The 20317-nt window shown below is 41.5% G+C and overlaps 1 pseudogene; it reads right to left on the bottom strand.

Annotated features, from left to right (window-relative positions):
• Nucleotides 1-6509: 6509 nt before the first annotated feature.
• On the bottom strand, nucleotides 6510-15262 carry LOC148146434 (putative G protein-coupled receptor 139; annotated as a pseudogene).
• Between the last annotated feature and the right edge of the window lie 5055 nt (nucleotides 15263-20317).

The raw sequence follows: 20317 nt of genomic DNA, 5'->3' as shown, positions 1-20317 counted from the left end.
GGAGTCAATCCACACATAGACTTTCCAAAATACTGATGTGCAATGGTCTGATATTGTGACACAAAAGAATGGCACATTGTCAATAACAAATGAAGGAGTAAGCACAAAATACCAAGCAATTGAGTGCAAACAGCTCACCACACTCACATTACTATGACCACAAATGCAATGTTCTTATTGCAATATCTTGCTCTTAGCTTTTGGCAACACATTGCTGCAAACCGATCAAATGTAAAAGCAACTGTGAACCAAACTGAACAGTCCAGTGTTGCAAGGTGGAGAGCAACGCTCAAGGCACACGCAGGAGTGATGAATAAGAAATTACCTGGGAAATAAAGATTCTTAATTCGGTCCAGGACGAAATTAAGTGACGGTAAATAGATCTGCTGTAGTCTTTGTCAACAACTAGCGAGTGGTGCATGTAGAGAGTCCCCAATTCCCACGAAGTTAACTGTAAGAAAAATATTTTTTTTTGTTTCTTCATGACCAGAACGCAAACAAAAAGAAAATCTTCATAAGTCTGTTAAATCAAATCAATTTCTTCACATAAATATATCAACTCAATTACACTGTACACGTGAAAAAATGCAACTGTATTATTGCCTCAAACAAAAAAGAATCAAATAACGACATGCTTTGAACCCAGAGACAGAGTAAATGAGTTTATAGAGAAATAAGGAACAAAAACTATAATGAATGAAATATGTTAATGCAAGTATGTCATTCTGACAGATTGACCAAAATGTTTTAGAGATTTTTCATGCGGTCAAATTGTTAAAGGAGAAAAACTTAAATTTAAATGCTAAGAAGGGCAACTTATTTAACCTCAACCGACCCAGTCAGGATCGGTGTATTCACGAATTCCGCAGGTTGCAGTAATCTGAACAAGCAGCAAATTGACTACTTTTCTCTGAGTGTTATGGCGCCACAGAATGTATTTTGAAGAAGGAAATGACACTAATTTCTGGCGAATTAATATTTGTTTTTGCTGTCACGTGTTCTCATATCCTTCTGTACGTGAGTATATGGCTACAGTGAAAGTTCAAAATATCAGCACTCCCGGCGTCACGTTATGCATAAAGTCACGTCGGTACAAAGCCTTAAGTACAGAATAGAAAAGTAAAGAAACATTACAATCCTTCTTAGTATAAAGTGGAAACGGAGTAAAATTAAAAGACGAGTATTTTTTAAAAATTTATGATCGACAGGAGAATGCGTTCCCGTTTGCAATAAAGCTATTCTGTGCCATACTGAGATGCAGCTTTTCCCTTCATTAATGCCTTTAAAATCAATAAAATACTGGGTCAAGTTTTCCAGTGAGTGGGATTCTCACACAGATTGCCACTCTGGACCTTTTCTTTCTGATGAAAGAACGGAGCTCTGCATTTCTGTGTGGATATTCCATTCAGGCTACCCTCAGGAACGTGGAACCTGACTTCCACGCTGACTGGTGATTCCAGGCGAGAGCTGTCTTGTAACACATGAAGAAAGTGCGATTGGACAATATTGTAATAGTTAAGGTCACGATGTAAAATGACATGGGACCCCAGATTAGCAGAGGGCAAAGTGGTCATGGTGCCAGGCTTGTAGGGCACCAACCTGGGAATGGTTAGAATACCAACTGGGATAGGGGTGGTGTAGCGATTGTAAGGTGGACTTTAAAGAATATGAGTTCCTCAACTGGGGCTGTTAAGCTAGTCCAATCAGGGAGGCCTGACAGACGTATCTAAACAGGAGAGTCAGGGGATCTGTTCTCTCTGAAAGATGGCTCTCAGGGTGCTGGATCAGTGTCACTTACTATGCAGGTGTAAATAAAGGGTTATTTGGTGATGGGATACCGGCCTCGATGGAGTTATGTCAATCGAGCCAATTATGGGAATAATGATCTAACCATGCAAAATCGCCTACCAGCTGAAGTCCATTTGCACTTCAAACAAACACTTTACTTAGCTTTGCCTTCCGAAATGTGTCAAGTGGAATGCATGGTTTGCAGGGTATATCGATGGAATTGGACACTTTTACGGCTGGCCAATTTCATTTGGGGAACACCACTTTAGTGAAGGCAATTGCATAGCATCACTGAGGACAGATCCTGAACAGTGGGAGTCCAGGTCAGACCAGAGAAAAATCCCAAAGCAAAATCAAACCTCGGCCAAACAGGTCACATTTTCTTCAGTATCAAAGGCAGGCAAGCCACAGTAATTGCATCCAGTGTGCTGACTTGAGACAGCAAAATACTCCTTCCGGGCCTGTATTAAGTTAGAAAATTCATAGGGCGGTACCCAGACGATTGGCCGCACTGGAAAGCCCAGCTACATTTGACTTGGAACAAATAATGTGCTTTGGAACATCCAAATCAGAATCACACAAAATAACCACCTGGTTAAATGGTCACTCCGTTTTAATTGAGGTTTATACCAGATCGGCTTTGTCAGTGACACAGAGACAGTCTTTCACAAAATGCGCACTGACCTCCAACCCTTAGGTGTGTGTGAGAGTTTGGCTACACTGAGAATCTATGTCTGGGTACCGTTACAGATTAAGGGCAAATTTCGGATTCAAACTTGCATGAGAATCAACTCGTTCAGTTACCAGTGACTGTGGTGAAAGACTCAGGCCCAAGGCTGATGGGGACGGAATTGCTTGAGAACGAATCACTTTGATTGGCTCCACATTTTTTTTTGATTTGTAAATGGTTGCCTGAGTGAAGTCCTAATGAAATACCCGGAAATCTTTCAACAAGGTCGAGGGATTATCAAGGGAACCAAGGTCACCTTGCACGGTGCCCAGGAGACAATTCCACGGTTCTGTAACACCAGCCTAATGCTATTTCCCTTACAGACAAAGCAGAGGTAATCATCAGGAGGTTGTAAAGTAAAGAAATCATCAAACAAATCCAGTTTACAGAATGAACTGCTCCGGTCCTACTGTTTGTAAAGTCTGATTCGACGTTTTGCCTTCATGTGGAATTTAAACAAACAAAACATGGCTTCTCACAGTTGATAAATGCCCAATCAGTAATCTTATCTAATCTAATCTCATCCAAAACTGAAGAGAACTGCATTTCATTATTGGGAGCAAGAGCGATTGTCTCAACCAAAGTTAAACCCTGGTCTCGTTTACCCATTGATGATGCCGGGCCTTTCATGTGCTCAATGTTCGTGCTTATTGCAGATTATTCAAATGCAAGGTTTGTGAAGGTTTGTAGCTCAGGTTGAGGTTTAGGATGTAGGTTTGCTCGCTGAGCTGTAGGTTTGATATCCAGACGTTTCATTACCTGGCTAGGTAACATCATCAGTGGCGACCTCCAAGTGAAGCGAAGCTGTTGTCTCCTGCTTTCTGTTTGTATCTTGGATGGGGTTCCTGGGGTTTGTGGTGATGTAATTTCCTGTTCGTTTTCTCAGGGGTTGATAGATGGTATCCAGATCCATGTGTTTGTTTATGGCGTTGTGGTTGGAGTGCCAGGCCTCTAGGAATTCTCCGGCATGTCTTTGCTTAGCCTGTCCCAGGATAGATGTGTTGTCCCAGTCGAAATGGTGGCTTTTGTATCCTTGTGTAGGGCTACGAGGGAGAGAGGGTCGTGTCTTTTTGTGGCTAGCTGGTGTTCGTGTATCCTGGTGGCTAACTTTCTTCCTGTTTGCCCTATGTAGGGTTTGTGGCAGTCCTTGCATAGAATTTTGTAGATTACGTTGGTTTTGTCCATGGGATGTACTGGGTCATTTAAGTTTGTTAGTTTTTGTTTGCGAGTGTTGGTGGGTTTGTGTGCTACTGGGATTCCGAGGGTTTTAGTAGTCTGGCTGTCATTTCTGAAACTTATTTGATGTATGGTAAGGTGGTTAGATACACGAACACCAGCTAGCCACAAAACGACACGACCCTCTCTCCCTCGTAGCCCTACACCCGTAGGGCTCGTAGTCCTTTCAGTGGTGAAAGGAATAGATGTTTCTGGGTGTGGTGCCTATCAAGCGGGAGCTGCTTTGTCCTGGAATGTGTTAATCTTCTTGGGTGCTATTGGAGTTGTACCCCAGCAGCCAAGCTGGTTCAGGAAAATGAAAAGAAGATTGGGAAGAGGAGGGATTTCTTCCCTATCAATGTTGTGAAAGGATATAAAAGGTTCAAAATATATGAAAGGATGCAACCTATCACAAAGATGTTGTTAAGCTTGAAAGGGTTCAGAAAAGATTTACAAGGATGTTGCCAGGATTGGAGGATTTGAGCTACAGGGAGAGGCTGAACAGGCTGGGGTGGTTTTCGGAGGGTCGGAGACTGAGGGGTGACCTTATAGAGGTTTACAAAATTATGAGGGGCATGGATAGGGTAAATAGGCAAAATCTGTTCCCTGGGGTCGGGGAGTACAGAGCAAGAGGGCATAGGTTTAGGGTGAGAGGGGAAAGATATAAAAAGGACCTAAGGGGCAACTTTTTCACACAGAGGGTGGTACGTGTATGGAATGAGCTGTCAGAGGAATTGGTGGAGGCTGGTACAATTGCAACATTTAAGAGGCATTTGGATGGGTATATGAATGGGAAGGGTTTGGAGGGATATGGGCCGGGTACTGTCAGGTGAGACTAGATTGGGTTGGGATATCTGGTCGGCATGGATGGGTTGGGCCGAAGGGTCTGTTTCTGTGCTGTACATCTGTATGACTCTATAACTCTATAACTCCCTATTGCAGGGGAAAAAAGCTGCGTGGGGTCCTCTTGTATGTTTAAGGCTGAGAGAAACACATTTTTGATCAGTCGAGGAATTTAGTCTTTTGGGAATCTGTAGGAAAGTGGATGCATGAGCTGTCAGACCCGACATGATCCTATTGAATTGTGGGATCGGTTTCAGGACACGGACAGCCTCAGTTATTATTGCCTTATTGTGTTATAGACCATCTATGCAATATTCCCATGAAGCGTCATGCATTCCTTATTTGAGAGGAATTACTTAAAACCAGAATACTCTGAATGATAGGAGCAGAAATTTGGTCATTCGTCCATCGAGTCCGCTCCACCATTCACTCAGCATCGATAGGTTTTTCTAACCCATTTTCCCACTATTTCCCATCTTTTGATCCCCTTGGCAATCACAAAATTATTCACTTCTGTTTTAAATATACTCGATAACATGGCCTCCACCGCCTTCTGTGGTGATAAATTCCACACAATTACCACTCTTTGTCTGATGTAGTTTATCCTTATATCCGTTCTAAAATGTCTTCCCATTCAGCTCAGGCTGTGCCCTCAGGTTGTCATCTCTCTGACAATGGAAACATCTCCCCAATATCCACTCCATACAGACTGTTCGGTATTCTGAATGCTTCAGTCAGACCCCCCACCCACTCCCACCACCTCCACCATCCTTCTCGAGTCCACCGAGTATGGTTCCAGAGTCATCAAACGTTCCTCATTTGTTAAGCCTTTTCACTCCTGGGATCATTCTCGTGAACCTCCTCTGGACCCGCTCCAGGGCCAATACATATTTCCCGAGGTATGGGGCCCAACGTTGCTCACAATGCTAACCCAACCACTTGACACTCATTTCCATTTCGGTCAACAAAGGGTTTATTTCAAAGACGAAGGGTGTAAGTCGCCGTGTTTACCATGGGCTCATCGTTTGATCAAAGCAGATCGCGCATTTTGTCTCCACTTACCTCTGCAAATCCTGGCTCGTAAAAGATTTCGTTCACAGTGGTCAAGAATGTTCTTCATCATTAGTGTCAGTCCACAGAATTTCTTTCACGGTGATTTTTGGTGTTCAGTTTCAATGTTCGGGAAACTGTTCTGACATGGTGAAGTAGGTCATTATCCAATGTGCCTTGCATTTAATGCGCACAGCTCACAACTACATTTTGGAGCTGAAAACTCAAATGGTCTTCTATAACAGCTGAAAAGGAGCATGCAAGGAACACCCAAAGAAGAAGTTTCAGATGTGTTGGCAATGAGGCAGATTCAAGAATGGATTGTGGGATATGGTGTACAACAACATGAACGATCACTCAAGTGTTTTTTTTTTATGAAGCAATGCCAGAGACTGTGTATTGTGGAAAATACTTCTGAACGTTGTGTATTTTGGTCACAGCTGTTGTCATGTCAGATTCCTCAGCGACAGCAGTTGGGAAGATTTTACATTTAATCTTTGTATTTGGTCAGTAAACATATTCACATGAGGCTGCCACTGCCCTTTCGGCAGAAGAACAGAAACTTATTAATCAGAAAATTCAAAATTATAGAAATTAGGAAGGGTGTTAACATCAAGCACAAAAGCAATGACACGGCCGTTTGAGCAGCAACATGCTTTAGAAAGGCACAATTTACTTGAGAAATTATGCTAATTTCAATTCATATCTTTTCCATCGGGTGAATTATTTACAAGTTGAGGAACTGGAAATGTTCTTTCAAATTCTTAGGACATGAATTTCTTTTCAGCTAGTGAAACCAGAGATTTTCCAAAAGCTCTTTCAAAAAGGAGATCCTGATTTTTGACTAGAAGTATGTCTTCAAATAGAGGTCAGACCTGTATGCTTATTTGCATAGCTTAACATTTCGAATAAACGGGTATTTTATGCCATTGACTAACTCCTTCCTAAATTTTGTTTGTGTTAGAGCGTAAATACAGGTGTTGGTGCACGAATTCAGAAGCCGGAGCATGAATCCAATTTCTTGAAAGGTAAATATTGGGTCGTTTGAAGTCTGGTCTTCATAATTATAGTTTGTTTCTTGCCATATTAAAGCACGTGTGACTTAGGTCATCCACAACACTATAAAATTAGCAGACAATGCAAAGAGCAAGATGATGGATTTTCTCCGGTTTACCACCTCTGAGTCAGTATTATTCTGTCCATTTCCCTGGATCTGAAGGCGACAGCGGATGCGGTTGGATATTATAATATGTCTGACAGTCAGAGCATTGAATATCAAAATCAGTACGATTGGAAGCAACGGCGTAATTATACTGTCAACCCATTCATACACTTTCCAAAATAATGATGTGTAATAGCTTGGTACTGCGATACAAAACCATGGTATATTGTCAATAACAAACGAAGGAATAAATACAAAGGACCAAGTAATTGAGCGCAAACAGCTCACCACGTTCACAGTTATTATGACCACAAATGCAGTTCTCTTGTTGCAGTATCTTGATCTGAGTTTCTGGCAACAAATTGCTACAAACCGATCACATGTGAAAGCAACTGTGAGCCAAACTGAACAGTCCAGTGCTGCGAGGAATAGAACAACTCTCACAGCGCACACTGGAGTAATGGATAAGAAAGTAACTGCGAAATAAAGATTGTTAATTCGGTTCAGTAAGACATTAAGGATGACGAGAAGTAGATCTGCTGTTGACATTGCTAACAAATAGCGAGTGATGCACCGAGAGAGTCCACACCTGCCTCGATTCAGAATCACAATTGCCACTACGTTAACTGTAAGAAAAATAAAGAGAGATGCACCTCCGCATGATTATATTCATAGCAAAAACAATAGGTTAACTGGTCATCTAAATCAAACCAGTTGACTCAGGTTCATATTATACCATTCATGGTGAAAAAATACAATGGAATTATGGATTCAAGCAAACTCCAGGAGAGAAGAAAGATGAGCTTTTAACCAATGGACAAACAGACTAAATCAATCAGCGAGGAATGACAATTATAATGAATGCAATATTTTAATGCAAGTATGTGATGCTGACAGTTTCAACAAACGTTTAATAACCTTTTCCACGCTTATCAAACTGGTAACATGGAGAAAAGCAAAACAAATTAAAGTGGGAATAAGGACAAGGTATTTTACATCAATTCACCCAGGCAGAAACTGAGCACGTGAACCGCTAGGATAATTTTTGTTTGGAAGGGGAAATCAAATGGTCCAATATGAGGTTTAGGTTACTGGACTGGCCCTGTCACTTACTAGCGTCCATGCTTTCTCCCTTATGCTTATCACAAATCTGCAGGAGCTGCAAATTGAGTGCAAAAGAGCCGGGGGATGGGGATGTATAGGAGCATGTGAGAATCATTATTGAATTTAGTAGATGTGGTCCTTTGTCAGAAAAATAATCCAGTATTTGGAAGGTGTGTTTGCAGCCTGCCTGACTGACACTACATCCACAAAATCATCCACTTCCTCCACCCAATAACACTTATTCGGTGCATTGCGTGCTATCGATAGGATTCACTGCAAAATGTCACGAACAGCATCTTCCGTATCTACAAAGAATTCCACCCAGAAGGACAGTAGCCAAACAAGGAAACAACATCCCCTGCAAATTTCCCTCCAAGCCACTCACCACCCTGACTTCGGAATATATCGCTGTTACTTCACAGTCGCTGGGTGAATATCCAGGAATTCCTTCTCTTGAAGCATTCTGGTCAACTCACAGCAGGTGGACTCCGGCGTTTCAAGAAGAAAACTGAACACCACCCTCTCAATTGCAATGAGAGACAGGCAAAAAATGCCGGCCCAGCCAATTATGCTCATGTCCCACGTATGAATGAAAGAAATGACGTAATATGAATCCAGATTTCAGTTTGAATATGTAAGTTCATTTTAAGATAACTTGCATTGAAAAGATTTTTTTGGCATGAAACAAATGCTTTTGGGTGGAATGACAAAAGAAGTCACTTGATCCCCGGATTCCACTTCTACCTTCAAAGAGATAATTGATGTCAAACAAATGCGTAGAAACATCTGAAGGTTCAGAAGCTTCTTCACTGAACAAAGGAAAGATATAAACCTTTGCGCATTTATTTTGTCCCACCTTCAGCAATTACAGAACAATCATGTTATTAATTACTTACATACGCTCCCAATCCAATTCACAATGTGACGAGATGTCAGTGATGGATAGTCTTTATAGATGACTGCTAGTATTCCATGATCTTGTGATATTTCCCAGTCACCCTTATCGCTACGTTGCAGCTTTATAATGCGTGCTTTATTAAACCACATTCCAATATTCTACTTCTGCAAATGCAATTCAATAATCCCGCTAGCATATGGGTCCCTCATTACTATTTAAGGCTGCCACCTCCAGGGGCCAAAGTGGTGGTTTCCAATTAAAGTGTAGATCGGTTTATGTTACTCTAAGATTTCATCTAAAAAGTAAGCTTCAGCGATAAATAAGTTGAATACTGGGAATGTACGTTGGCTCTTATTTATAGAGGTCTGTTTCCTTTAATGAAACACAACTCCATGAAGCAATAGATAGTGTTTATTAAACGTTTCTCTGATGCGACTCATCTTAAATTTGATGTTTGTTTTCAATCAGACAATCATAAAATCATGCATCACGGAAACATACACTTCAGTCCAACTTGTCCCTGCCAACCAGTTTCCCCAAACTAATTTGGTCTCACTTGCCTGTGCATGACCCATACCCCTCTAAAGCTGTACTGTTCCTTCACCTGTGCAAATACATTCTAAGTTTAACTGCACCTGCATCCAGCACTTCCTGTTGCAGTTCACGACATATACGAAGGGCATTCTGTCTGTGGACGTTGCTCCTCAGGCCCCTCCGAAAGATTTCTCCTTTTCCTTTCAAATTATGATCTCTAATCCTGGACTCCCCGACCATAAGGAAAATAGCTTGGCTATTCTTCTTATCTATGCCCCGCATGATTTTACACAATAATCCAAAACTAGCCTCACAAACGGCCAGTACAAATGCAACATGACAATTCAACTCTGACATGCGTTGATCTGAGCTACAAGGCAAGGAAGCCAAATGCCTTATTTTCCAAATGTCTACCTGCGACAAATCTTTGAATTAACTGTGCACCTGAACCATGAGGCCTCTCTGTTTGACATTCAGTCCCGGGAAACCTCCATTACTATATAAGTCCTGCCCTGGTAAAAAAAAAATGCAATGCTTCATGTTTATCTCAATTAAATTCCATCTGCCACTCCTCGGCCTGTTGGCCCAATTGTTCAAGGTCCCCTTGTAATTTTAGAAAACGTTTTTACTGTCTACTTCACCACGGAAGTTGGTGTCACTCTCAAACGTACTGGGCATGCTAAAACTGAATTGCTTCTCTGAGATTAGTGACTGCCTGGAATTCGAAACACTGAAAATTCTGGAAGTTAGCTCGCTGAAATTACTTGAAGAAGAGGTAGTTAGATTTTTGAAATTTCATGTAGTTAAGTGATATGTGGAACCAGCACAAAATAACAGGTTAGCCCTGAATTCATCGAACAGCCAGCTGGCTTGAGGATAGCCTATTTCTGCTTCGATGTAGCATGCTGTTATTCCCAATCAAGATCCTTCAGTTACCATGGGTTTGTAACGATAATGACATTGTGAGAATTCAAGCTTTAGAGTAGATCAACGTATGGGAGGAAAGACTTCCAGGGAATCAGAAAAAAAGTTTGTTGAATACTTCAATCATCAAAATTAACATACAGCCATGTTTGAACTTTGAACTGTAAAAACAAATCTGCTTGCAAACAGCTGAGTGCAGAACCCCAAGAAGAAAGCATTCAGAACCACATTCAGAAATAGAAGCTTTGATGTAGAGAGGACTTTCTGGTGAACGGCGTGGTATTCTTCTTTGGACGGGATATTGACTTTGCAGGCCATGTTTCAGTTTTATAAGACTTTGGTTCGGCCCCATTTGGAATACTGGCCACAGTTCTGATCACCTCGTTACCAAAAGGATGCGGATGATTTGGAGAGGGTGCAGCGAAGGTTCAATGGAATGTTGTCTGTCATGGATGGTGCTCGATTTGAGGAGATGATGAGTAGATTAGAAGGATGTTCATTGGAAAGAAGGAAGTTGGGGGGGACGTGACTGAGTTCTGCGAAATCATGAGAGGTTTCGACAGGGTGGATAGTATGAAACGTTTTCCCAGATTGGAGGATTCAATTACTCGGGGTCACAAGTTCAAAGTGAGAGAGAAAAAGCAGCAGAGATATATGTGGAATGTTCTTCACGCAGACAGTGGTAGGTGCCGAGAATGCATTGCCAGTGGGGATTTTGGGGAGGGAACTATAGCGACATTTAAGATTTATCTCGGCAGATACATGATTGAGCAGAGAGCAAACGGATACGGATCCTTACAAAATAGGCGGCAGGTTGAGATCTGGATCGGCGGAAGCTCGTTTGGGCCAAAGGGTCAGTTCCTGTGCTGTTAGGCTCTTTGTTCTTTGACAACGACACGAGGGTGCACAGAAACTGAGAAACGGCTCAAAGCTGGCATGGTTGCTCAGCGGTGAGCACTAATGCCTCCCCGTGCCGGAGACCCGGTTTTGATAACAACATCGGGCGACTGTGTGATGTTTGCACATTCTCGCCATGTTTACATGGGTTTCCTCAGGGTGGTCCATTTTCCTCCCACGGTCAAATGATTTGTAGGTTAGTGTGCATTGGCCATGCCAAATTGTCCACATGTTCAGGGATGTGCAGCCCATATCGATGAGGCAAAGAAAGTGCAAAGTTGCACGGATCGTGGAGAGGGATGTGTCTGTGCTGGATGTTTGTATGAATTCGATGGACTAGATGGCTTGCTTCCACACTGTTGTCATTCTATGATTATATATGAACTGTTCTGTGGAAGAAAATTCAGAGAGTATGAAAGTGCTGAAATAGCAGAATTAATGGAAAACAAATATCATTCTCACAAAATATGCAATCTTGTTGGTCCACCTGTAGAGCAAAATATCCATTCAGAGTCATCGAGTCAGAGAGTTGTACAGCATGGAAACAGAGCCTTCGGTCCAACCTGTCCATGCTGACCAGATATCCCAAGCCAATCTAGCCTCTCTTGTCAGCACTCGGCCCACATCCATCCAAACACTTCCTATTCATATACACATCCAGATGACATTTAAATGTTAAAAATGTGGGAGACTCTACCACATCCTCTGGCAGCTCATTCCATACACGTGCTACTCTCTGCGTGAAGATGTTGCCCCTTAGGTCTCTTTTATATCTTTCCTTTCTCACCCACAAGCTATGTCCTCTAGTTCTGGACTCCCCCACCCCAGGGAAAAGTCTTTGTCTATTTATCCCATCCATGCCCCTCATGATTTTATAAACCTCATAAGATCACCCCTCTGCCTCCAACGCTCCAGGGAAAACAGCCCCCAGCCGATTCAACCTCTCCCTATAGCTCAAATCATCCAACCCTGGCAGCATCTTTGCAAATCTTGACTGAACCCTTTCAGGTTTCACAACATTTTACCGATAGGAAGGAGAACAGAATGCATGCAATATTCCAACAGTGGCCTAACCAATGCTGCAGCATGACCTTCCAACTCCTGTAATCAATACACTGACCGATAAAGGAAATCATGGCAACATCCTTCTTCACCATCCCATCCACCTGCGACTCCACTTTCAAGGAGCTATGAACCTGCACTCTAAGGTCTCTTTGTTCAACAACACTCCCGAGGACCTTACCATTAAGTGCAAAAGTCCTGCTAAGATTTGATTTCCCAAAATGCAGCACCTCGCATTTATCTAAATTAAACGCCATCTGCCACTTCTGATCCCTTTGACCCATCTGAGCAAGATACGTTGTAATGTGAGATAACCTTCTTCGCTGTCCACACAACTCAAATGTTGGTGTCTTCTGCAAACTTACTAACTGTACCTCTTCTGGTCACATCCAAATCATTTGTCCAAATTAGGAAAAGTAGAGGGCCCAGCACCGATTCTTGCAGCACTCCACTGGTCACAGACCTCCAGTCTGAAAAGCAACCCTCCATCACCACCCTCTGTCTTCTACCTTTGAGCCAGTTCTGTGTCCAAATGGCTAGTTCTCCCTGTATTCTATGAGATATAACGTTCTAACCAGTCTCCCGTGAGGAACCTTGTCGAATGTCTTAATGAAGTCTATACAGATCATATCTACCGCTTTGCCCTCATCAATCCTCTTTGTTTCACAATTTTATAACATTAAATTACACAAATAAACGTGATGTGCACTTCTGGGAAAAAATACCAGATTTAACTCAACATTATTTTTGGAAGAAAAATCTGAACATGTCCTGCAAAACCACACATGATCTGACTTGGCTTTAATGACAACACCAGGTAATTAAACGCAACCATATGTTTTTCGAATCAACCTCTTAAGAGATGTCATGACACATCTGTGAAGCAGGTGGGACTTGTAGTGGTCCACAGGTTGGGACTCAGAGCATCGAGACAGGAGAGCTGAATGTTGCCAGCAATTTACTGTGGAGGCAATGCAACTCGACCAGATTAAATTGTAACAGTCAGATTATCGTAGTACATATTAATTAATCACAGGCATCATACTGAGGAAATATTTATTCAAGCTCATAACGGACAAATACAGTGGCATCAATAATTATATGAGGCGAACATGGTGGGACTAACCTGATGGTTCTAAATTGAGGTTATTTTGCATTGATGTGTTTGATAATGTTGGATGTAATATTACATCTTCCTCCAATAACTGGCCTTTGAAAACAATCAGTCATACATAAGCTTGAATTCAGGACCATGTAATCACCAGCAATTGGGGAATATATTTCATAAGTAACAATCACTGGAAAATTATTGCAATAATCACAAAACAGTGAAATCATAGTGAACTATGTGAAAAGGTAACGAGCTCATATACACAATAAAAGTGAAAGTTCCATGTACTCATTATTTTCATATTCTCATTAGGCGACATTTACAACTCACTCAAGGCATCATGAGTAATTTTGGAACATGTAGTCTAAGGAATGATGTCTTGGTCTTAAAGGGGTTTCAGAGGAATTTCACAAAAATGATCCTGGAGAAGAATAATTTGTTATTTCAGGAGGAGTTGAGGACAATGTATCTGTACTCGGTGGAGTTTGGATGAATGAGGGGAAGTCTGAAACCTACAGAACACCGAGACACGGATAGAGAGGACGTGGAGAAGATGTTTCTCGGAGGGGAGACTCGAATCCGAGGACACAGTGTTAGGGGGAAGGGAAACTTTGAAGAGCTGAGATGTGAGAATGTCTTCAGCCAGAAAGTGTGGAACTCATTGTCATAGAAAGGCTGCGGGGGCCATCACTGTGTGCATTTAAGACAGCGATCATTTCTTGATGAGTAAGGGAATCAAAGGTGGCAGAGAGGAGGCATAAGAATGGGGTTCAGAAACCCTTCAGCCATGATCGATTGGCCTAGAGGATTCGTTGGGCCAAATGGGTTAGCTTTGCTCCTCTACTTCATAGTCTCATGATCTCTGTGAAAGTAACAATTAACATTTGATCCACCCAAGTGTCAGGCAATTGCTATCTCCAACAAAAGAGGTTCTAACCATCCCCCTTTGATATTCAGAGACACTACCATCACGTGAACCACCATTATCAACATCCTGAGGATTGCCATTGATCCAACATTGCGCTGGATTAGCCACATCAGGATTGTTTCCATAACAGTATGTCTGAGGCTAGGAATTCTGCAGCCAAAGACTCACCTCCTAACTCTACACAGAAACCGCCAACTCTTTCTGGTTTATCTAACTTTTCCTTTCTTTACTGAAGATACTCTGCAGTAGTTTGCCTTTTTTCCAGGAAATATCAGCCCGCTTGATTGTCATCATATCCATAAAGCTTCAGTCTGACCCGCCACTATCGTTCAGAGAAAGCAGTGGGTGCCATCTGCAAGATGAATTGCAGAAGCTGACCAAGGCTCCTCGGGCAGCCCCCTCTGAACCTCACAACCACAACTGTCTCGAAGCAGCAGATGTATGGGAATGGCAACACTAGCAACTTCGTTTCAAGCCACTCACTTTCCTATCACGGAAAGACATGGCCCTTCGTTCAGTTTTATGGATAAATTGAAAGATATCTGAACAGTTCCTTGAAGTGGAACACTTTAGCAGGACGTGGGCCATAGGCGGGCAAGTGTGGACGTCAGGATCAGTTTCTGTGCTGCATGACTCAATGTGGGTGCTCTTCCAACAACTGGTCTTCACTTGTTTGAGGAGGCCCTTCACCACCATCTTCTCAAGTGTAATTCGGTAATGGGGAATAAATGCTGACTCAGCCTCCTCAGTATTGCACTAATTATTCTGTGAAACGTTCTTAAATAAAACAGCTTCAGCACATGGAAATCAACACTATTGGTGAAATCATGAGGAATGCGTAACTTGGAAGTCAGCAAAAGTGGGGAAAGTGTGTCAAATTTCATAAAAGAATGGGGAGTAGAGTTAAACACGTTGAACACAAATATTAGTGGATTTGATCACTTACCAAGAATTCCAATAGTTGCAAGTATCGGGTAGTAGATTCTTGCTATTTGTAAGATTGCTGAATATTTCATTCTGTTCCACGCTGGTCCATTTGTTGCTGTAGAGACAATGATTCTGTCCGCCGAAATACAATAAAATTGTCAAGATAACCTCATTTTATTTGGAAGCCAAACTTCTTGTGAGGCCCGAAATCTGTTTGAATCACTAATTACATTAGTCATAGTAATCTAAACAAGCATCAAATAAAGCACTTTCCTCTGAGGGTTACAGCGCAACAGGATCTGTGTTGATGACAGAAATGCCATTAATTTCCCGAGAAGTAGGACTAAGTTATATTGTCACGTGTACTCAAGGAAAGAAGTACCTGAGTGCAGTGAAAATTGTGCAATCTCGCCATTTCCAGCACCATCTTAGGTATTAAGGAACCTTGGTGCAAAACATTGGGCCAATAATAGAAAAGTATAGAAACAAAGTTAAGAGTTAAACATTACAATCCTTCTTAGTATGAAGTCAAAAAATAAAGAAGTAACGTTAAAAGGTAAAAGACTACTTTTCAAATATTTTCAAAAAGTTGAACAATGGGCTACTGTTTGTAATAAAGCTATTGTATAACATACTGAGGTGTAGGTTCTCCTTCATTGTTGCTTCTTACATCAACAAAATAATGGAGAGATTTTCTGTGAGCAGGCATCTCACACAGATAGCCACTTGAGCCCCATTGTCTCTGATCAAAGAAGGGAGCTCTGTATTTCTGGAAGGAGATTCCATTCAGAGCACCCTCAGAAATGCGGCACGATATTTCCATCCTGACAGCTGCTTCCTGGCTCGAACTGTCTTATAATTGTTATGGACGAAGGCAGAACACACAAACCCTTATTCAGCAGGCAATCCAGACCATAACTTTTCAATTTGGTTCAGTACGTGTACAGTGAGAATTACACAGAGTAAGCTAGCTAGGTTGACTTACAGGTTTTAAAACAGACAAAAAAAATCACCAAAATACCCAATGAAACACAAGGACCAGAATATAGAGCCCCTCCAGAACTTAATCTATCTCAACCAGACTTAATTATGCTGTTCCAAAAACACACAACATTCCCAATAAGCAAACCCACTTAAAAATCAGTTAAACAAAAATGGAGCAGATGCTTCCAGGTTGAAGTTTGAAGGGCAGAAAGCGAGACAGAATTTCTACACAGCTCATTGTTGAACTCCTAACTAGTTCTTGCCTGAACTGAACTGCTCAGGTCGAGAGCTGACCTCTCCCCTTTCATTGTACAGGTAGCTTCCATAATATGACAACGATGGCCTGAAGTCCCATCTGTTTACATATAAGCAAAATGACCTCGCAATACCCTTTAATCTCTGTACCAAATGAAGCAAATACCTTATTAGTCAGTCTCTTAAATGTGGCTGGAACGTTTTACGCACCGAATGATTTGATATTGTCCATTTGGCGTTACGAAAGTCAAAATCTCATTTGCTCTTTCTGACAGAGATACTTGCCAGTAGCCTCTGAGCAAGTCAAACTTAGAATTATAAGTTGCTTGTCCCACTTTTTCGACACAGTCCTCCGACTGTGGAATTGGATATGCTTCATTCTTTGTAATGGTGTTGAGTTTGCAATAGTCCACACCTAATCGTTGGTAACATCGTTGTCACCATGACTAAGGGTGAGTTCTAGTCACTGTATCCTATTTTGAATATGCCATCTTGGAGCATGCAATCCCCTTCTTAACCTGTGCCAACTTTGGACGGTTATGCCCACAAGAATGTTGTTCATTGTAATTGCATCTCCTATATCTACATCATTCACAATTAAGTTAGTACTTCCCAGTTTATTTCCACAGATCTCCCCATGTGATAGTAATAACTTTTTCAGGTCATTTCGATTTTCTTGTGGAAGGTAACTCAATACTTTACCCCAACTTTTGACGACTTCTTCATTGTCTAATCTGATTTGAGGACTGTCCAGTTCAGAATCCTCTGAACTTGCTTCTTCCTTCTTTGCTGTAATCATTAACACCTTCTCCTCTTGCCTTCCTTCCCTATGAAAATGCCTTTTGAGCATATTCTCATGATACGCTCTCGTGAGATTTCTTCCTGTTTGGAGTCCTTATCAAGTAGGTCACCTCACTTAGTTTCCTTTCAATTCGATAAGGTCCATTAAACCTTGCTTTTAAAGGGTCACCTATAAATGTAAATAACACAAATACCTTGTCCCCAATTGCAAAATTGCCATATCGTGATTTCTTATGCACTTCCTGTTTCATTGTACGCTGTGATACTTTAAATGCTGTCTCGGCAGCTTTCCAGCTCTATTTAATCGTTCTCGAAAGTTTAACACATAGTCCAAATGGGTGGTCTCTGAATTCTGACTTCTTCATTTCTCCTTAATCAATTTTCATGGTCTTCTTAGTTCATGCCCAAAATTTAATTCAAATGGACTCAATTTGGTCGATTCATTCGAAGTATCCCTAACTGCATAAAACACAAACGGAGCCCCCTTATCCCAATCATCTGTATGACCCTGACGGTAAGCCGGCAACATGGGCTTTAATCTTTGATGCCATCTCACAAGCACTCCCTGCGATTTCAGATGGTACACAATAGATTTGAATTACTTTATTCCCAAGTTTTCCATAACATCCTTCAATAGTTTGGATGTGCAGTTTAATCCTATATCTGACTGGATCTCAATCGATAGTCCGTATCCAATAAACAAAATAAAGAAATTCTTCTCCAAACATTTTAGCTGTAGTGTTGCCTCTGGAACTCTAGACTACTCATCCATTATTGTAATAAATACATATTCCCACTTTTTGTTTGCGGTGGGGACCTACACAATCAATCAAGTCTCTTGCGAAAGGTTCCTCCAATGCTGGAATATGTATTAAAGGTGCAGGCTTTATTACTGCCTGCGATTTTCTGATTAGCCAACATGTTAGACACGTCTGGCAAAATTCAACGACATCCTAGTATAGTCCAGGCCATAAAAAATGCCTTTGTATTTTTACCTGAGTTTTCCTCACCTCCAAATGACCTCCACGTGGTCACTCATATGCCACTCGCATCATTGCCTTTCTATACCCTATGGGCAAAACAATTTGATGAATCCCTGCTCATTTCTCCTCGGCTTGTAAGTGTATTGGTTATCATTTCCTTAGAAAGACATCATTTGTTTAGTAAAGACACACAGGCATGCATTCACTCTCCTTCTCTCTAAATGCCTTTTGATACAAGTGTTTTAAGTTCTCATCTTTCTGCTGTAATTCAATCAGTTTAGCAGAGCTAAAGATACTTGCATGTTTATCTATTCGCTCCTGCTCTGTGCCACTTACCTGATCAAAAAAACGTATTGGATAAAGCTTTGTCAGCTTCCTTTTCTATGCCTTGTGATCTCTGCTGCTTCAACTTGTGCTCCTCTGATCTTGTGATCACACAATCCGGGAATATTTCTGGAAAAACATTCTTGATTTCTTCAGTTGCCTGTGTCTCCACTGGCTTTTCAAGTAGATGAGGCAGCACGCCTACGCTCTCTCAGCTATATCATTTGCAAGGACAAATTGTATTCCTGCAGCTGAGAGTTTGTTCGGTACAAATTTTCCACTCTCCTCTGGACTCTCTTGCCTCACTTTATATATTTGAGCACTTGTTTGTCTCCGCATGAATTCCTGTTACAAGTACCTGTACTGGCAATAGTCCCTCAGGAGTGCATATCTTCTCATCCTTCAGCATTACAGACTGATAGGATCCTGTGTCCCTTAATATTGTAACCTCTTTGCATACTACTTCTGGCCAATGTGTCCCTTGCATGTATATTTTTGAAGCAAATCTAGCACTTCCTCCTTAATTAACTTCTGATCATCTTGTACACTCCGAGGAAGTTATCTAATTTCCCTGTGCTTTTTGTTACGAGTCCAGCAAAACTTCCAGGCTTGTCTGATTTCTCCACACCTAGCATAACAACACTGTGATTGCATGTGGCTCACTTTACTACAAAATGAACTTCTTTGTCCCCCTCAATGGTTTCTTTTTTACCCTGGGGCAAGTTCTCCTTATGATCTTCGCTGAGATCTACTTTTCCCTTTCCACATGAGGATGTCTCTTTGCCCAAATTTATCTCCCTCAGGGACTGACATTGATTCTGGAAGCCAAACCGAGTTTTATGGGTCAGCACATAATCATCAGCCACTTCAGCTGCTCCCCTTGCCATTTTAAATGTCTGCTTTTCCACATGACCTTCAGCCTTTATCTCCTGCCTTTTAAAATTTCTTTCCTTTTTAATTGTCAGTTTTTGAAGTACAAAAGCTCTTTCCTTTTCCTTTCTCTGCTCTCTCGTTTTCCCTCTCCTCTTCAGTTAATTGCAACTCAAACTATTCAATTTCTGCTATCCTTTCCTTTTATTCTCGCCTCTCACTCAGGCTGCTTCATTTGCAATTACATTCTTGCCATCTCTATTGATTCTGATGGTTTCTCCAGCAAGTTTAACTGCAGAGCTCCTGCTGTAATGACCTCTCCTTTCCTCACAGAAGCAGGCAGGTCCAATTCTAGCTCGTCTGCTAATTCCTGCAGCTTGGTCTTGTTTACCTTTTATGAAACTTCCAAATCACCACATCCTCTTTCAGAAAACTTTTGGCGACAGAAAGAGCCATTACTATCCCAAGCTTTGCCTACCCAACCAACCCAACACCCGAAGTAAAGACACCAGCACCTACCACTTGCTGTTTAAAATCCCGCAAAGAGCCCCAATCTGTTATGGACTAGGCCAGACCACTCGAAAATATCTTCGGCAGGCAACCCAGATCATAACTTTGCAATTTGTTTCAGTATGTGTACAGTGAGATTTACACAGAGTAAGCTAGCTAAGTTGACTACCAGGTTTTCAAACAGACAAAATAATCTATTCACAAAATTATACAATAAAATACAAAGAACAGAATATAGAACCCATACTGAACTCCATCTATCCAAACTAGACTTAATTATGCTGTTCTGAGTATACACAACAGTTCCAATAGGCAAAGCCCGTTAAATGTCAGGAAGGAAAATGGAGCAGATGCTTACAGGTTGAATTTAGAAGGGCAGAAAGAGAGAGAGAGATCTTCCACACAGCTCACTGTTCA

Source organism: Chiloscyllium plagiosum, unplaced genomic scaffold (assembly GCF_037043375.1).
Source record: "Chiloscyllium plagiosum isolate Xiang-an unplaced genomic scaffold, Cpla_swu_hap1 HiC_scaffold_21, whole genome shotgun sequence".
Classification (NCBI taxonomy): domain Eukaryota; kingdom Metazoa; phylum Chordata; class Chondrichthyes; order Orectolobiformes; family Hemiscylliidae; genus Chiloscyllium; species Chiloscyllium plagiosum.
Note: the sequence above shows the minus strand (reverse complement) of the source record. Positions and strands in the feature narration are given on the sequence as shown.